Raw genomic sequence first — 18,845 nt, 5'->3', positions numbered from 1 at the left:
CCGCACACGCACACACACACACACACGCATGCATTTACATTACAAAATATAGACAAATGCACTACATGTTCATGAAAGTAAGATGTGACGGCAAATGGTTCCAGCCAAAATGTATACAAAGGTAAAACTAAAACTTTATGATGCAATCATAAAAAATAAAAATAAAAATTGTTTAAATCAGCATGTCCTATGGTATATTTAGGGGTCTTTTCCAGAATACACACACATGCAAATAACAGTTGGCACATTGGGGACAATGTGGGCATTACACCACCAACCCCAGCCCTCTAGTAAATCTCCACCAGTCAGAGAGGTGAGTTTTTATGGAAACTGTTCAAAAGATGCCAGCAGGCTCATTAGTTAGGATTGTAAAATGGTTGTGTAGCTGGTTGGGTAATTATCCTATTGGTTGTTGTCATTAGGGGGGCTAAAAAATGTGATTAAAATAACGTTTTCACTTGATAATGACAAACTCTGATGAAACACTGAGAACTGAATGAGAGTGAGATTGTCACATTTGTTGTTCCATACAAAAAATGTAAATAATGATGAATGACATCATTATTTACATCCAGTGGAGCCGTCCTGGAGGTAGAACGGCTCCACTGGATGTAACTGGTATATGGAAGAAGTGTGTGTGCGTGTGCCGGCGTGCGCGGGGGTGGGCGTGTGTGTGTGTGTGATAAGTTGTATTTAGAACAGAAGTTGTGTTTGTTGGGCTCCATCCGTATGCGGTGAAAGATTTGTTAGTTGAAGTAAAGGCATGAACTTCTAAAAAACATGTTTAATAGTTACTTTTATCATTGACGCACAAAGTAACACGAAATGCTGTGATGAAATTTTAAGTCCACACTGTCCGTCCCTGCTCCAGAGTAGACCCCAGCTGATTGGTCGGTGGTTGGCTTCTCTAGTAACTAGAAAAGCTTGGCTCCTCCCGCTGGGTTTGGGGTCAGACCTCAAGTAGAAGATGGATCTGGAGGCTGGGGAGGGACCACAGCCATTTATGAAGAACTGAAATACTTGAGATCCCCTCTAAAATGCGTATAACTGCCTGTTTTAATAGTTAAAACACCAAATATATCTTAATATGCATTAATACAAACAGTAGAAATTGTCTTGGTAGCACCACAGATGGAGCCTGGTTATTGCCTTCCGATGCAATTCCCACAATTCTCATCTCCCTAGGATTTCTCCCATTGAGCTTGATTTCTCTGGTTGAATTTCAACTGCGCCAATCAGTGAACAGAATCCATTCAGTCCACGTCGGCCACCCTTCCAAATATTGAGCCATTTAAAGTCAAACGTTAGACACCGATTGCAGTTTTTCGACCGATCTTTAAATATAGCAAGAAAGTTGCTATATTGCTGTTGTTAGCAGCAAACGTGCAGACATGACCTGGTGGGCGGGGCTAACAGTCAAACCTCTCAGCAGAAGAGGACAGCGGTTGATTTTTAGGCCTTTGCTGAGGTAGATAAGATCGGAAGATAAGATCGGTTTCACATGCAAGTATCGCCCAATCTCCAATCTCCCCAAATTAAGGAAATCTGTGCCGATAATCTGACTTGCCAATAAATTGGTGCACCCTTACTTCTTAATAGCCGAGGATCCAGACTGTCTGTTCAAAAGAAAGCGTGGCACAAGTGGCTGGTTTTTACCAGGCTAACACAGAAGCTAACAACCACAGCCTTCCTTCTTTCCACTCTTGTAGATGCAGCCAATCAGCATAGAGAAAAATGAATGGCAGCACTACCCATGGTGTGTCAAGCTGCCTGTTTTTCAGTTTCAGAAGCTGCATTTCCTTTCAAATATTTAAGAAATGATTTAAGAGATTTACGGAAAAAAATTAATCTGTGTGTAGATAAAAGTATTTTAGAGTTACGTTCCACAGAAAAATCTGTGCGTAAATTTCTACGTAAATACTACACCAGGAATGAGTGGGAGTCCATTCACGACATACTTTAATGAAGCAACTTTTTGATCAAACTAAACTATGTGTAAAAAAATTCACATTCTGTTCTCACACATATGTTTTTATACATCAGCACATCATTTTTTACTAAAAGGTTTCTTTAAACATGCACATCATTCATGCATAAACAGAATTTTTCTTATGCGAGAAGACCGATTATGCATTAATGCCAATGTAACACATGCACATACACTGAAATCACACACACACATGCACTGACCCACACACACACACATACACAGAGTTATCCACGCATTCAGTGAAGGAAAGGAAGCGTCCCTCAGCTGGAGTAAATCTGAGTTTTCTCATGGATGTGGCATCGCTGGGAGAAAACTAACCAGAGGACAACGAGCTTGGCTGGAATTTTAAAAATTATACATTCAAGATCCATGGGGAAAACAGTTATATAAGACCAAACACAGTCCAATAAACTCTTTTAAACCATCTGCTTACTTTTTGGTCTAAGTGGATGAATCTAAATTAATTTGGATCTGTAATTATGACCAGATTGTAAAGGATTAATTTGATAACATGCTTCTACAAACAAATTAAATGTCTTTGTTTTATGAAGTGCCTTGAGATGACGTTTATTGTAAGTTGGCTCTATAGAAATAACTTGAATTAAATAAAACTGTGAGCAATCTAAGTCCTTGATGTTTTTTTTTTTTTTTTGGTTTTTTTTCATCAATCCAGTCATTAAAAGTTAATCTTTATTTATGGCAGCCGATAGAAGTCTCAGTTTCATGCTGTTTGGTCATCACACCAGAGGAATCCACTACATTAAATCATTAGAAGATGATTGCTCACTGCTTTCTCCTTCCAAAATCCATCTCAAGTCAGACATTCAAGTTAGAATGTTACATTCAGAACTGATGTGCTGTATGTTTCGTTACATCTAGTTATTCACTGATTATTATTCAAAGCCATCTTTTTTTTTAGTTTTATTGAACATTTCTTTCTTTTGTTATAGAAGCTCTTCTTCATTGTCATGTGGTATACCACAGGGTTCGATCCTTAAGCCTCTGCTGTTTGTATTTCCTGCCTGTGAACCTAGAGGCAGCTACATGTAGATTAGCATCGGCTACCTCTGACAGGAGCCACCCAAGGTGATTTACACGTCACTACACTTCTATTGTTGTAATAATCCATATTTAGATATAATATTCACCAAAAACAAAAGTATTCAATAATGCTTTTATGTGCCAAAATCAATATGAACTGACCCAGTTTTATTTTTCTGAGTTTGGGTATATTCCACACAGTAGCGTTGCTAAAACGCGGACACTCGGCCCCTCCGATCCCTGACACGGCTCACCTGAACAATCAATCCTGAGGATAAAACCCTGAGCTGCTGCTGGGAGTTTGTGTGGCGTATGTCTGGAGAACAGACTAGATGACTTAAAAAGATCAGCAGGGATGCCTCTTTGTCAAAATGTATGCGTGCGCTTCTGTGAGCGAGACTGTATCGATGTGACTCTGGTGCAAAAGTCACTTATAAATGAAATGCTTTCGCAAGGCTTTTAACTTGAAAGGGTAGAAGCAAAACACTGCAGTTTAATCTTCACTGCACTCACAGCTTATCTGGTCTAGATATCATTTTAAATGTTATTTTCACAGCTTTAAACAATCTTACTTCTATCTCCATTAGAACCGTTTTAAAACCTGTTCTTAATTATCCAGTTAAGGATATAAATTTTGTTATATATAAATATACTGCTCTATTTTTCAATGCTTTGGTCATTTTTTAGTTTTTTTTATGTTGCACAGCAGTGCAGTTGGTAGCACTGTTGCAGCAAGAAGGTCCTGGGTTCGATTCCCAGCCCGGGGTCTTTCTGCATGGAGTTTGCATGTTCTCTCTGTGCATGGTGGGTTCTGTCCGGGTTCTCCGGCTTCCTCCCACAGTCCAAAAACATGACAGTTAGGTTAATTGGTCTCTCTAAATTGTCCTTAGGTGTGAGTGTGTGTGAATGGTTGTTTGTCCTGTCTGTCTCTGTGTTGCCTTGCGACAGACTGGCGACCTGTCCAGGGTGAACCCAGCCTGAAACGTTCCCTTGAGAGAGGCGCCAGCACCCCTCCCAACCCCGTTAGGGACGAGGGTGAACAGAAAATGGATGGATGGATGGATTTATGTTGCGCACCTTCATTGGTGCTTGTTGTTTTTAATGTATTATGTAGTTAAAAATGGCCTGGCTTGGCTTTTTTAATGTGTTAGGGTGACTGATCAAAACTCGAATCTGAGAGAGAAAGCCTGAAGAAAAGAGAAGATTAGGGTGATGGTAAAGAGGTCTTCCACCCCCAAAGACCATCGTTAAAGATAAATCATCAAAATACCAGTGGAAGAAATTAAAAACCTGCTCAGCAGTTTAATGCAAAAAAAATAAAAATTTAATCATTGATCCTTTTCATAATCTCATTTTTATATAAAATGCAAAAAATAAAAATAAAAAAAGCGTTATGTCTTTCAAAACTGATATTTCTTCTATTATTTTATTATTTTTTGAGAGATGATATTTTAGTTTCCAATCTGAAAAAAACTTAGCATAAACAATTAAAAAAAATTAACATTTTGATCTACCAGGCCTATGAATCATTTTGGACTTAAACGTAGAATTTTAGCTATTATACAGTATACGGTTTCTAGGCAGATTTTACATCTCCAACAAGACAAAATAAACTACGTAGCAAAAATGTCTGAAAAAAAAAACATCTCCAGAGGAAGGCTAGAGGAAGGACTGCAGGCCTTCAGGGCCTCAGACTCCTCAACACAGACACGTACACACACACACACACACACACACACACTTGTTTTCATCAAACTATCTTTAGAATTGGCAAGAACCGAAACACTTCAAAAGTAGTAGGGATGTGTTTGTGAAGCTGTTGGCGTGTGTGTGTGTGTGTGTGTGTGTGTGTGTGTGTGTGTGTGTGTGTGTGTGTGTGTGTGTGTGTGTGTGTGTGTGTGTGTGTGTGTGTGTGTGTGTGTGTGTGTGTAAAACCCTGAGGGTGGATGGGTGTGTATCTAGGCTTGACCTACTGACCTCAACCAACATTTTCAGCTCCCTTCTGTCTACAACCAAACTCCAGAATCAATACCTCTCCACCGTCACTGCTGCCAGGCATGATATGCAAATACGTAGCGCATCTCATTAGAAATGATGCGCTGACAACAATGGGAAGGCCTAAGCCCCTTGCTGTTTCCTTAAGACGTCTTCAAGACGTTCAAGAACACACGGTGCACGCAATCAAACACACACGCATACACAGAAAAGCTGTCGGCATCAACTCTTGGCTGGATGGACTCCAGTTTTTGGAAATCTTCAACTGACAAGAAAACAGAAAAGTGTAATAAGCAATAAATCAATTAATCGTATGAAAAATGAAAACAAACTCAATCGTTTCTTTTAATTTTTAATTAATGATTTAGCGTTTTTCTCTTTTATGTCTTTCTACCAAAAACTGAATGATAAAAGTCTTCAGTTTGGTGTTTTGGTCTCAACTGGCACTTTCTTTGAAGGACAATCTTGTTTCCAGAGACTTCATGAATCATTTCATTTGTTGTTTCTGTTCCTTCATTTATTTTTTATATTTAAAACGTCTTCCGGTTCCAGTTGTCAAATGCTCATTAGAATTTAAAGCTTATTGATCTCTGAGAATGTGCTCCATCTGTACCGCTACAATACATGACAACGGTCTCAAAGCAACATTATTATCGTTTACCACGATAACATCTGGGACAATTTATCGTTCAGCAAAATTTGTTATAGTGGCAGGGCTACTTGGGTAGTAAAACGTACTGGGAAACCCACCAATACAAAATCCTTGTGTCTGTTACTGTATAAGGTCTAGTCGACATGCAGCCAGACACATATTTATTTCAGCCAAACAATCACTATAAATGATTTTTTTTTTTTTTTTTTAATCTGACCAAAGTGGAGATTTGAGAAAACTCCATACTTGCGCGTTTACATGAAAAAAACCTAGAGGTTAGATTCTCACGACTGAGCAAATTAGAGATGGAGAAAACAGATGAGAAAGACGTGAGGACGGTTTGAAAGCCAGACAATAACCGGACCTGATGTACTGTACGCAGGAGGGGGACGGTGGGGGCGACCGCCACACGCCCAGACTCACCCGCATGCAGACCACGTCCGGCAGTTACTGAGCCATATGTGGGGTACGCATCACCCCAGGGCACTGAGACATGGTATTCTAATTAAACAGCAACAAAATTAAGCTCACGCACTCATAAACACACGCACACACACACACACACACACACACACACTTAGTGGCTGACTGCAGAATGTAAACCCTGATGTATGAGTCAGTAAAAACCAGCAGGCAGAGGGTCACTTCAGTCACTCATTTCATAACGTCTTATGTTTTTGTACACTGCAAAAAGAAAAAAATATTATCAAGTATTTTTGTTCTGGTTTCTAATGGAAATATCTTAGTATAATTGAAATAAGAAAAAAAATAACTTGCAAGTAACTTTTCAGCAAGATATAAGAGCTTGTTATAAGTAAGTAACTCCTTAATATTGATGAGAAAGTTCTTGTTCCACTAGCTAATCATATCACTTATAACATAGGAAAAATATCTTGTTATAAGTGAAATAATCTCCTAATGAAGCTAGTACCATTTTTATCAATATTAAGGAATTACTGGCTTACAACAAGCCTCTATATATTGCTGAAAATGCATTTTCTTTTCCTATCTCAAGTGTACTAAGATATTTGGGTAACATTTTATTTGACAGGTTGTGCATAAGACTGACATGACACTGTCATGAACATGAAGTGGTAAATAATGACACTTTTAATGCAAAGTTGCTTTAAAAGTTGGATTAAAAGTCCATTAAAAGGGCCAACTTTGCATTATTTTGTAAATATTGACACTTTAATGCAAAGCTGGCACTTTTAATGAGCTTTCAAACCAACTTTTAAAGCAACTTTGCATTAAAAGTGTCCTTATTTACCGAACGACACTTCATGGCAACAGTCATAGACATTCATAAAGACTCCTTCATGTTCATGACAGTGTCATGTCAGTCTTATGTACACAGGCATCAATTAAAGTGTTAACGATATTTGTACTAAAAACCACACCAAAACTACTTGGTAAGATTTTGTGTTTTTGCAGTGTATGAACATGATTTACCGAGATGTCAACTTTTTACACAAACGTGTTAAATGATCCTTCAGGCCTGCCGTGGATTCCGATGTGCGTCAAGATGCATGTTCATGTTTGTCGAGGGGAGGAAATATATGCTAAACTGATACAGTGTGCGGGAGGGCAACTATGAATGAGGCTCTGTTTCTGTCAACGCAAGATTAAAAAGACAGCAGCAATTGTGCAAGCGGTGTCCACCTCTGCGCCGGGTCACACCGCTGCCCTTTCTGCGCTGCACACAAGGACGCGCTTACAGCAGCGACAGAGAAAATCTTACACAACCAGAGTGAACCGGACGAGGCGGAAAAACCCCGTCTGGTTAAAGGTTTTGGGGGTTTTCTGTCTCGTCCGGCTCACTCTTGTTGTGCAAGAAGTTACATTCCACAGAAACAACTACAAGATTTACAACATAAACTAGGTCACTCACATAACTCTACATTTATTTTCTGTCAATAACAAATAACGGGTCTCATCTGGATTAAAGATCCGTTCCGATTCACCTATTCGTCGACTTTTCTGTGGAATGTCACTTCTTACACAACAAGAATGAGCCGGACGAGACAGAAAAAAAAACAAAAAAAAACTTTCAACCACACACTAAGCCGGCCAGCTGACTTTGACTAGCTGTGTCACAGCAACGTGGCGCCTCTTTGTGCCAATCTGAAGAACTTAAACTCAAATTTCAATTCATTTTTTTGTTTATCAACTACATGACTTACAACATAAACTAGGTCACTCATATAATTATACATCTATTTTCTGTCTATAGCAAATAACGAGTCTCATCTGGATTAAACAGCTGTTAAGATGTGAGTAAATCTCACATTTTGTAGAGCGTGTCTACAATATTCAAAAGAAAATGCATCTTGAGAAGCTGCTGCAGACACGCTACTGGCTGCCGTTTTCAGAGCAGCCAATCCAGGAGCGCCTGGATTTTCCCTACTGCTGATTGGCTGAACCACCAGGAGAAGAAATAAGGAAGATTGTAAATGTTATTTCTGTGGTATCGCTCAGACAACTTCCACTGTGCGTATTGATGCAGATTGAGGTATATCTGGAGTTCTGTCTTTTAAATTGAGCAACTCTAAATGTTCTCGGAGGAGGTCGCAAGTATTCGCTAGTTTCAGCTCCTCACCCTGAGAGCTACGCAGCTGTAGATCACCAGGAGCTTCTTTCACTTAGACTAGGACATCTCATGTTTACTCAACTAAACACTCGTTCAGATGACATATTGGTTTCCATGCAGCCATTAAGCACCTAAATATTTTCCCTGTAATTAATTAATCAAAATTAATTTAATATTAATGAAAGTCCCAGCCCTAACGTAAATACAATCTTTCAGTAGTTTCTGTAGATTGTGTGATTAAAATTAGTCATTGTTAAGGACAGTTATTAGTTATCTTATTTTAGACATTTTTAATCATTATTATGTTTGCAATTTAGTTTAAACCCTTTTGAATGTATTTAAGGTGATTCTGTTTTTCCTGTGAATTGGATACCAGCATCTTCCAAACCCAGTTAGTAATCAAAACTCATGATAGATGTGCAGGAAAACTCCAGCGTTGGCCAAACTGGGTCATCAACAAGTCAGTGAGCAACACAGAACCGAATCTACAACAAAGTGGCTATAAAAAAAAAAGAAAGAAAGAAAACTTAATCTAAGCCCTGCAGTGGTCTATTCAAAGTCCAGACCTGGTGTACATTTGGTGGCAGGGCTAAGCTTCTGCCAGAATTCCTCCACAATGATGTCATCAATCAGCAGCGTCAGCCATTGCTGTTAAATGTGGTTCTGCCAATAATTAAAACAGGGAATAATTATTTTTTATAATCTTCGTACAGTATGAGGATTGATCTCTTACAAACAAACAAACAAACAAACAAACAAACAAACAAACAAATACCAACCTTTGATTTTACAGCAACGAATACCAAATCCCACAGGAGGTCAAATTACTTATTTCACTCATTGACATGAAAATCAATCTCAATCTCACGTACAACACCACAGGCCAACTGCATCAAGTCAGTGAGTTTGTAGTAATCCCCTGTACTGACCAGTCACGGTGCGGAAGGATGTGAGAGGTGAGACAGCAGACAGAAGAAACTAAAGCTCCAGTCCAGAGAGGAAAGCGCAACAGACTGCAGACATCATGGCAGCACCGGCCTCCATTAGTAACTTTATACAGGAGAAAACACTCAGCCACTGGCCCAGCAGTACTTAATGGGGAGGATAATTTAATGAGTTTAACAAGTTTGACAGAAAGTGCCGACCAGTAGTGTGTGTCTCTCTGGTGAAGAAGGTTTGGACAAAGTTTTATACATCAAAAGAAAATGGAGGAAGACTGAGAGGCAGCGAGCAGCGAGGGAACGGGAAGCTGAACCAGGCTGTCTGGAGGTAACCATGACAGCAGTAATTTAATTACCGTTTCCATGGTGACTCTGATGCTGATCTCCGCCTTTCCACAGTCCAGAAACCAAACAGAGCAACCGTCTAATCCAGAGCCGGCTCATCTGTGCTGCTAGTTCTTCCCTTGATTCTGCCTTAGAAGGGAACATAACAAACATGTTTCCCTTCAGTACATTAAATAAGCTTTTCACAATAAGTAAGTAAAAATGGTGAGTAAAAAGAAAAGTTGACATATAAACAAGTAAACTGCAACAGGCAAGGCAGACAATCCACATACTGAATAAAGGTCATGTCAGGTCATAAACCTGGCCATGCACCCCCCCCCTCAAAACCCAATCACCTCCTATGAACCATCGAACGCTTCAGATCCACACGTCTGTCTCCAGAGAATGAAGGAGGCCCCATTTTAGGACTACAAGGGTCAAATGGAGGAACGGTCAGAGATTTTTTTTTTCCTCATGAAAATCTCTGTGCCCTATCATGACATGTCACAGGAAAGAGTTTCAATCTTCGGAAAAGCTACTTCATTATTAAGCCTGTCACGATAAATCTTGATGGCCGATAAAAAAGAAATTATTGAGATAAACGACAATATTGTAATTTTGAGACCATATTCAACTACTAGAATAATAACAATGGTTTAATCATGCAAGTATACCCACTCAAGATCAAGATCAATAAACTTTAATTTCTAAACAATATAAAGCAAAATTGAATTTCAACTAACTGCATCGTACTGGGAGTCAAATGTTCGCAGCGATTCTCAAATGGAGAACTTTCCAACAATATTAAATGGGAGCATCTCTTTAATATCTGTCTAAATGAAAATTATTATCATTTTAATTTATCATGCGAATAATAGATTTATTTATTTTTTGCTATCTGAGACACGCTTATTCAGCATAGAACTATGCAGACTCTGATTATTAAGCAATCACAGGACATAACTCCTGCTCCAGAAAAAAAAACAAAAAAAACCAGAATGAAAAGCTTCCAGTGAAATGTTTGAGACGTTGTTGTGGAACTCCAACATTTTATGTTGCGGTTCTTTTTGCATTATCTGTGAGTGAAACTGGTTACAGCCGGATAACCACAAAGTGCGTTGACGTGAGTGTGGCTGTTTATCTGATAGCTGGCTCTCTAAGCCTCACAGAGCATTTCCCTTTTGTTAAAAACAGAAGAGTTTTTCCTGGACATCTAAAGATAATGGCATCAGAGTGGAACAAGAAGCAAATAGAAGAACTCCAATCAAAGCACTTACTACCGCTTAATCAATCTTGCGTTACAATCTTGTCTAACACACCAGTCTCATCAGTGAGTAAACAACATATTTTATTGGACTGTATTTTGGCCTTGACACGTACACCCTTGCATAACTACACAAATACACCTTTTTTTTTTGTTTTTGATTTGCTTCACAAATCTCAAACGTTGCTTTAGAAGTTTTTAGTCCACTTGTTGCATTTTCATTTTGTTTCATTCTAAGTGAGATCTAATTAGCGGTGCACCGACTGCAGTTTTCTGGCCGATCGCCAAATACCGATCCTTAAAAAGCCTGACCTGCCGATTCCGATTTTGGTCGATAACATTTTTTTTTTTGACTGAAATGTTGCTAAATATACCGAGAAAGTTGATGAATTAGCAAGAGTAGGCTGACTATTATTAACTAACAGTCAAACCTCTTTCATGGGAGAGCAGAAAAGGAAATTTTAGAAATTTGCTGAGGTAGAAAAATGGCGGATAAAATCAGCTTCACATGTAAGCATCAGTCAATCACCAATCTCCCAAAATTAAGGAAATCGGCGCAGATTCTTCTCCCAATATTGGACTTAAATTTGTTTTCTGAACAGATTGAGGTTTGATCAATTGAAATGCTGTGGATTTAAAAGTAGAGGTGGAAAACTGCAGTGCGGAGTCATTTAATAACTGTAAGCAGCCCTTCAGCTTAACGCCGCTATGAAGGTCCGGAGCAGATCCAGTACCAGAAGTTGCGAAACCCCAGAAACTTACTCTGGGTTTGTTTGTTTTTTTTATCTTGCATAGATGTGTTTTGGTGTAAGAAGAGTGATTAGAACAGGTCATACCTGAGCGCAGACATTTTTTATGTTTGATAGGAATTTTTTTTTCTATGAAAACAACAAAACGTCTGCTCTGTTTACAAGAATTAAATATGCACTGAAACTGGGGAAGCTGGAGTAAAAAGCTAAACGTTCCTGTTTAACCATTTTCTCTCTTTTATATGTCCCCACACACACAACACCATGCAGTCATTACGTCTGGTGACACAATAGCTTCTGGCAGCAGCTGGTCAGCAGTAGACAATTGAATCACACAAACACTCTGTGTGTACGCGTGTTTTAGGCAACACACACATACACACGCGCTCAGAATGAGCAGGAACAAGCCCCTGCATGTCTAATGATGCGTCACGACGACAAAAAACACAAGGAGGGACAACCTGACTGGCCATCTGTAGAGCTTGGACCATGTGGAGCATCTGTACCTGATCAATAACTCACTCAGTCTTCAACATTTGCTCATGACAACGTGGACATAAACATACCTGAGCCGGCTCATACAGCGAAGCACAGAATTACTCCTGTGATATTATCTGTGATGGTTGAAAGGCTTCCTTTATCTCCCGCCACAGATTCTCTATCTGGGCTGGACCGGTGCAAAATGTTCACATTCATTTTAGTCAGAGAATTTAAAGATTACTTCAGTTTCAATCTGTTAGGAGTTTGAATAATTTTGGCCGTAGCTGTGTGTTCATTTCTGCTCCTGTCGTGATGGGCGGGTTTGCGTCAGGACCAAAATGCAGCCTGGAGAACAGAATTTTAACTGAGTTCAGGTTTATCGAAAAGATGGCATAAAAATAAAAAAAAAAAGCTTTCAATTACGGCGACAATTTAAAGCAACGGGAGGAGCCAGTAGAGAATAATGAGACCGAAGAGGAAGTGGAAATGACAAAAAGAAGTCAATCTAATTGCAGGGAAATGAATGCAGCTGGGAAAGGAAGCAGGAAGGACGAAGGAGGAGACGACTAACAGCTGGGAAGGAGAGAAAATGGACGGCTGAGTGTGAGAACGGAAACGAGAAAAGAATCGGGGAAAGACAGCCTAAACAGTAACAGAAATAAATACTAAATCTAACAGAACAAGTCCAAAAATTACAAACAATAAGAGAAAGTGAACTAACACAAGGAATAAACTAGAATGGAAAACAAACAACTAAAACAAATCCAAGGAGTAAATAACTACACTCCATAGCAGGGGCGCCGTTTAGGGGAGAAAGTTATGACAATTCCAAGGGACCCTGACTGACAGGGGGCCCTCCGCAATTTGTTTTTTTTGTTTGTTTTTTTTTTGCATAGAAATAAAAAAATAAAAAAATTGGGGCCCTGTCAATTACAAAATTAATCATATTGTGTTTTCTAAAACAGTTTTTAGCAGTAAAAATCAAATGTTCCCCCTCCCAGACCAAAAAACACACATCCATATTCGCACTGAACCCCCCTGCATGAAATGGTTCGTTCCTGCTTGTAGCTTGACGGTGACGTTTTCAGCAGCAGTCAGTGGAAGACAAGAACGACTGTGGCTGTGACTATGCGGCCAAGAAAAATAATAAAGTCAGGTTTTCATGATGACAGCTTGAACAAATATGGAGAAAACATATTTTTTTATTAAAGTTATATACTGCAGCTTGAATAAAATGCGACTACATAACATTTTTTGAGAAGTCTGGATTGGTCCATCTGTATTTTGCTTTTGACTGTTGCTTGTGGGGAGAGACATTTCAGTCATCTAAAACTAATAGAAAACATTTAAGCAACTACTTGCATACTGGATGGGAGCAGTAAATATTGTGCTAGTTATCAGTATTGGACCAAAGAAAGCAAGGCAGTTTAAAATTGTGACGCTTTTGATGGGTCAGAGAGACTCAAGAAATTGTAACAGCAGCTGCGGAGGGTTGGAGGGTTGGAGGGGGGTCATGGGGCCCAAGATTCCTGGTGGCGCCCCTGCTCCCAGTTTAGACCGAATAAAGACCAAATTGTGACCATTGCTGAAGATGTGAAAATAAACATTAAAATAAATGGATGTTATTCCGACTCCCCACTTTTTACAGCAGCTTAGCAACTGTAAAGGTTCGATTTACAGCTCCGACTTCGGATAAGTCAGCGTTTTTATGGTCTTATTGGAACTAATTCCTGCATCAAAAAAATCAACACATTTTATTTGAATTGTTTTAAATAAAAAACAAGTTCTATATATATTTTTAAAAAGTTATATTGTAAAAGTAATATTCTTTTTTGTGAATAAAAAAAAGAATATTATATTTCACATGACATGCTGTCATGTGAAATCGTGACAGCAATTCCTTTTAATTTTGTCAAATCCACAGCATTTATCTTGGTTTCCTAAATGTGTTTTTTTTTTTTATTTCCATGAGATTTGATTTTTTTTTTAATTATGAAAATGTTGCATGATCATGGACAAAAAAACATGGGGTGGATGATGATAATGATGAGGAGGGGGGAACAGTTTGCAGCCTGATGCACAACATGTGTCATGTCGTTTTGTCAATGAAGTCAGAAGACGTGGCAGAATCACTTACTGATTGCCAATTATACAGAGAGAGAGAGAGAGTTGCTCACTTCAGGGAAACACCTGCAGCCATGTTTGTACTTAACGGACTGATGGGCATGTTCCCACTGCTGACACTCACAGACGCGCACATAAACAAACACGCACACCGCACGGTTTCATAGAGACTTCCTGTCTGTTCCGTCCAATTATCACCTCAAGTCCCTGATGTATTTCTGAAGATGTCGGTGGCAGGCTGGGGGGCGGACTTCTCTGTGCGCCGCCCTGTCCTGACCTCAGGGTTGAAGTTCCACGGCTTAGGAAGATTTCACCGGAGGCCAGGAATCACACTGTGACAACTGACGCCCTACGCATATTACCAACCATTTTCATCGGTACATTATATTTGTTTGGATTAACACTATCTTTTCTATCATTTACAATAAATTCATATTCAGTAAACCAGTTAAAAGAACAATGTTATATATATATATATATATATATACATCATTTATAGAATTTATAGGATGTACATTGGCAAGGAGATGGCAATTATTCTGATGCTGTATTTCCACTTGTTATTTACAATTATCATTATTGCTATTCTTATTTTTATTATGGGTCTGTATATTATTTTTGTCTTGCTATGAGAGTCAGCTTGTACACTTCAAAAACACAAAATCTTACCAAGTCATTTTGGTCTAATTTCTAGTGCAAATATTTTACTACCCTTGAAAAAAGACAAAATAACTTAAAAGTAACTTTGGCTTGTTTTAAGCAAATAATTGCTTATTGATGAAAAAGCACTAGTTCCGTTGGCAGATAAATTAACATATACCATGGGAAAAATGTCTTGTTATAAGTGAAATTATCGGCCAATAGGACAAGCACATATTTGTCAATAATAAGGAATTATTGACTTAAAACAAGCTTCTATATCTTGCTGAAAAATGAGTTTAGTCAGTTAGTTTTGTCTTATTTCAAATGCACTAGGATATTTGCTCTAGAAATTAGACCAAAATTACTTGGTAAGATTTTGTGTTTTTGCAATGCAATCATTTTGTTTATGTACCGGTAATATAATTTATTTGTTCGTTGTTTAGCACAGTATATGAACAGGTATGTGAATACCAAAACACGGTATCCATATACCATGTTTTAAAATGATCATTATTGAGTCGGTAGGTGATATATTTTATTAAATTTAGATAAGGGGTAGGATTACATCATACTCCTTTTCAAACAGAAAAGTTGTGGTAAGATAATTAGTTTTGATATGGGTTATATTCACACAAAATTAAGATATATATTTCTTAAAAATCAGTTATATTCGAAAAGTAATTTTGACTATAACTATTTTTCAAATTTATTCTGACATGTAGTACAGGACTTTTCAGCAGACATCCAAAGCTACAGACCATGCTAACGGTAACAAAAAGACAAAATTCTTCATCAGAGGTCAGTGAGATTGGAAATTGTTGGCTGAGTGCTACTGCTTTAAAAGAGGGAAATGAAAAATACAGACATGAACAGGTCTGTCAGCTGTGCTGAAGAGTGTGTGAATGTTTGGAGGTAGTTGGGTGACCTACATCTACCAAAGGACCCTTGGGCTTCAATTATACTTGGTCATGGCACCCATGAACTCAACCAGTAAGGACATATCCATACAAACACACAGAGACAGAAACGGTGTTATGAACATTCTACAAATTGTAAATGAAAATATCTGAGGCTGCTGGAGGTTTGTTCCTGTTAAAACACGGCAGTTTCTTTCCACTGGTCTTATGTTGTTTTTTTTGGGGGGGGGGGTGAGCACATTTTGAAGTATTGCATTACAAAAATGTTAATGGAAATGGCAAAATTCAAAATAATTTCCTCCATTTTGCACAAAAGCTTTTACGCTTGCTCGAGGTGGTTTCTGGCTTTTCCAAAAAAGAGTTAATGCCCTAAGCTTAGGATGGAAACACAGATGCCGAAAAATGTCCAACATAGGCCATTGTCTCCATCCATTGGAGGGTCTGTGCCTTACCAGAGGCACAAAGTCCAAGCTTCCGGTTCAGAAGCTGATTTCTTCTGATGTCCATGCTAGCTTGCAACCTCTACTTCCTGTTTATTACAGCCATACGTAGCATCAACATTTGACGATGTTACGCTTTGCATAACCTGGTTGGTTCACTCCAACCAGTAGATGGAAGCTCACCTAATTCTCTTTTTCTTTTTTTCTTTTTTTTTCCGACATTTTAAAAGTTTGTTGAAACTTTGCATGACAATTGCATGGAAACATTGTTAGTGTCACTACAAGCTCGCTTAAAACGAGTTGAGGAATGATGCAGTTGACTAGATTTCTTTTTACCAATAAGAATCATGAGATCATCTGAATTTGAATTTCGTCATAACTTTTCTGAATTGAATTGTATGCAGTTTGATCCAAATTGGAATGAACCGAATTGATTTCAGCTGATTTTAGTTTAAATTCCTGTTATATGGAATATAAATTCTGTATAACTGGATATGAAGTTGAAGTGTTTGCCATGCAAGATACCCTAAGATGATATCTAGTACAAAACTAGATATCAACTCCAGCTGAAGTTAACATGCATTCTTACTGTGCATATCAGTAATAGATCTAGTCACCTAATGGTTCTTCATTCCCACATCTGATGTATGATTGTTTTACTGGTTGAGATAATAAGGATTCCATATGAGTAATAGGACATTATGTAAAAGTAAAAAATAAAAAATTGAGAGCCAGAAAATGGTGGGTCGATTAGGTCGTACATATTTTCAGCAACAGCATCACAACAAAACATTTCCTGACACGGTCCAGGTTCCTCGCCTGCGTACAGCAGCACTCCCTGTGCGTTTTTGCCGTTATGGTTAATGAGACGTACAGTGCGACATGAAGGCGTTTCACTACACATGTTCTGTTTTTGCACGCATGAACAAACCGTGACACTAGGAAGAATACGAATGATTGCTTTGCATCACAGGCTTATAGGTCACGGCAAGTCTGCATGGCGATAGGTGAAAGATCGGTCTTTTATGGGAGATCTTCATCCTTCACAGCTTGTTGAGCAGGAGTGTGTCTGTCTGTGATGAAGTGGAATTGAAGTGACTGTGTGGTTTAATGTCCTTCACTCCACGCTGCCACGCTCCACTGACTTTACACCACTCTGTACTAGCTGCCCAGCACACACACACACGCACACACACACGCAGAGGTTCACACATACTCATATAAAACTCAGTTATCTTGTCGGTGTACTCAGCCAAACATGTGGCTTAAATAGCTTAAGCTAGGCTCTCCTGCTGCTGAATTTGGGCCCTCAGGGTATTCAGAGAAAGCCTTAAGAGGTCCCAGAAACAAACATAATCACAATAAATAAATACACATTCATAAAATATAAACACACTATTTCTTTAAAATTGATTCAAATAATTAGAGCAAAGCTTCTCTGTGATTTAAGGTGTAAAATAAGCTTAATTTGCAAGTTTCTGTGAGATATTTACACCTTACCGTGATTTTATATTACAAATAAATAAGCCAAGGGTGACATTTGAGAAAATGATCAGTCCATCTTTATCTAGAAGTTGATATCCTGGGGAAGCTTAACTGAAACGCAAATGGGGATACGACGGTTCATGGGAGAATTATTGAGTTAATAAATTCCAAATACTGGACTGCTGGTCTAGTGGATAGGTCATAACTATATATCACTAAAACCAGGAAGACAGAGCACATCAGCCCCATTCTAAAGTCCTTCCACTGGCTCCCTGGAGACCAGAGAATAGACTTTAAAATGTTGTTGTTAGTTTATAAATCACTGAATGGCTTAGCATCAATACATTAAATATCTGCTTCAGTTGTATCAACCTTCCAGACCTCTCAGGTCTTCTGGTTCTGCTCTTCATCCCTCTCACCACTAACCAGGCTATTTAGTAAGAAGGAAGAGCCGGCCACCTGGATTTGCCTTGAAACTGTTTTTTTTTTAATACAGTAAAAAACTTTGACCTGTTTTATTCATTTTGTAAAGTAGAAACATAGTGACCTAAAGAGTTATGCTGAAATAAATTAAATTGAAGCGAATGTCACTATTACAGGGCTTTCTCTGGCCCTCTTTTATTACAATCTGAAGAATAGTTTCTGCTAACCCCAGAGAAATTAGCACTTTGGTCTCATTTAAATCCCCTTTTCTAGAAAATGGTGACATTTTTAGTGAACAGCTGCAAGGCTGGCTGAACAATAAGACAAACCCCTCTGACATTTTCTACACCTGCTTGGTAGCATTCAGGGTCACAGCAGGGGTGAAGAACTTCCCAGCAGTCACCAGGAACGGAGAGCCTGGACAGGTTCATCACAGGGCCGGGAGGGAGACAACAGTTGTGTTTCCATTGCAGAAATGTGTGTAAATCTTTGTCTGTTTTCTGTTTTAAAAATTTGCCACAATTTTGCAATTGTGGCTTTTCCATTAAATAAGAAATTAAATTAAAATCACACATGAATAAGCCACTTGGAAGTTGCTACATATGTGCCGTTTTGAGAAAATGGTAGCCGGTAACTTTACAGAAGAGCTATGGATTCATGGCGTTTGAATGACACACAACTTTGTATGAACTGTGTGACGCTGTGAGAGCTCTGGTGGAGCCAGCTGCACATTGTCTGAAGAAAACAAAAACAAATCATCGTCCTCCTACCACATCCTGTGGCCATTT

The 18,845-nt window shown here is 38.6% G+C and overlaps 1 protein-coding gene across 2 annotated transcripts in view; it reads right to left on the bottom strand.

Annotated features, from left to right (window-relative positions):
• nfasc (neurofascin) overlaps window positions 1-18,845 on the bottom strand; it is a 107,998-nt gene that overhangs the window by 73,980 nt on the left and 15,173 nt on the right. The window lies entirely within an intron of this gene.

The sequence above is a fragment of the Xiphophorus maculatus genome, chromosome 20, assembly GCF_002775205.1.
Source record: "Xiphophorus maculatus strain JP 163 A chromosome 20, X_maculatus-5.0-male, whole genome shotgun sequence".
NCBI lineage: Eukaryota > Metazoa > Chordata > Actinopteri > Cyprinodontiformes > Poeciliidae > Xiphophorus > Xiphophorus maculatus.
The sequence above is the reverse complement of the archived record's forward strand: the minus strand, read 5'-3'. Positions and strand labels throughout refer to the sequence as shown.